This window comes from Micropterus dolomieu, unplaced genomic scaffold (assembly GCF_021292245.1).
Source record: "Micropterus dolomieu isolate WLL.071019.BEF.003 ecotype Adirondacks unplaced genomic scaffold, ASM2129224v1 scaffold_108, whole genome shotgun sequence".
Taxonomy (NCBI): domain Eukaryota; kingdom Metazoa; phylum Chordata; class Actinopteri; order Centrarchiformes; family Centrarchidae; genus Micropterus; species Micropterus dolomieu.
Genome location: NW_025744104.1, coordinates 1 through 1946, shown reverse-complemented (window position 1 = coordinate 1946; position 1946 = coordinate 1).

Below are 1946 nucleotides of genomic sequence, written 5' to 3'. Positions count from 1 at the left end.
TGTGCTGTCTTTAAAGTTGAAGTTATAGTTGAATACTGAGCTTAATGGTTAAATTACAGGGGTTCGTGCTGGGTGCTGCCCTCTACTGGTCAGAGTTAATAATTTAGTGAAGCACACTCTTCAGTCGAAGACAGACAGGCAAGAAAGACAGCGCTGGATTCATGTTGCTGAAAGTATTTCTGATCTGCTTCTGCCTTGGAGACTGTGTGCCTGTAAGTAATGTGTAAATAATTTTCAATCACTTGCATTTGTAAGGATTGTCATGTTAGACACGTTTTTATGCTTTGGTAAAAACATGTGCTCTGTTAGCTAGCAGCACAGCAGTAGCTAGCCTGTTCTTTAATTGTTTTGTGACTTGTAGATGTTGTGGTAGGTGAACTATGCTACATCGCTTGTTGTATACAGTAGGCTACAGTGCGGGTTTTACACTTTGATAGGGATTGTGTAGTGACATAGTTATGTGTATCAGATGTAATCTCTGTATGCATATGTTTATGTTTTGGATACTGATATATATTCTTATTCTGTTATGTTTCAGTTTTACAAAACAAACCAAAAGCGGAAACAACTTCAGTAAAATACAAGAAAAGTCAAGCCTTGTGTGTTTATTGGAGGACTTCTGAATGTTAACTGGCTGTCTAGCTTTGCTCAAGAGACCGTATTGCAAGGGCAGCACAAGACCCTTACAAAAGTCAAACCACACGATTGGCTGAAATATGTTTCCAACTTTGGCTGGAAACATAGGCTAAAAAGCAGATGACTGGCTTACAAGCGGGGTGGGATAACCGCCATCTTTGGTGTTACAGGCTTTCCCTATAGAGTTGTATTGAGGATTCTGTAAGTGAAGTGTCTCCTCTATAAAATGTCTCTGTGCCCACGTGCCCCCAGACACACCTGGCAGAGATTTGCACCCTACTTAGTGCTCTTATTGAATCACAAATACCTTGTTTTATCTCCTGACCTGTGGTCTTTGTTAATCTAGATTTTATTAGTTTAGTAAGTGTTAGATGACAAAATACATATTTTTAATTACACAGAAGAGAAAGGCAGGAAACGTGGGGATGAAAGAGGGAGAATGGCATCTAAAAATCAAACCACGTGTCGTGCTGTTACACGATACTCCTCATAAAATGGTCAGGTGGTGACAGCACATCTGTGATCTGGTTGATTGCTATCTGTAGATAATAAGTACTCGCATCACTTGTGATGACCTGATTTTGGTGTCTCTCTTGTCTACAGACAGCCAAGGCAGGACTGCTAGCAGGGAAAAGCAGACTACTGACCAGGACCCCAAGATCCTATGGGTCCTGTCATAGTGTCGAGTGCTTTCTGGTAATTTAATTATTTGCACACTTTTTTAATGAATTTTGAACCATAATATCAACTAAGCCAGGCCCTGCAGTTTTGACTTAATATTTTTGACCATATTTATAACAGGTTAATCTGACCATGAAATTAGAAAACCTCAGTGTGTGTATATATATATATATATATATATATATATATTTATACTTACACTGTTTATATTCAATTATAAATTTACATACATTGTATATATTCAATTATAAATTTGAATGTAAACAAGTGTCACAAGTGCCAACACATGTTCTATCAGAACACCCAGAGTTCTGTGACCTCACGCTGTGTCAGTGTTCCCTCCTGCAGACTGATCCAGAAGTTCAGTTTAGACCTGCTTCTCCACAGTGAACACTACAGAGACATTACCAGCACTAAACTACAAACTACAAACGTTTAACCACAAGAGGAAAACACACTACTCCAACTGAGAAAACCTGAAGACAAAAGGCTCAGAACAGAAAAGAAAGAAAAACAAAGCCAGAATAAGTGAAACCAGCTCACCTTATTTGTCTGAACAGAGACTGGTAAGTAAATGCACTTTACAGAAGCTTAAGCACTAAGTTGGTTTAGAGTTTAGAGATTAATTT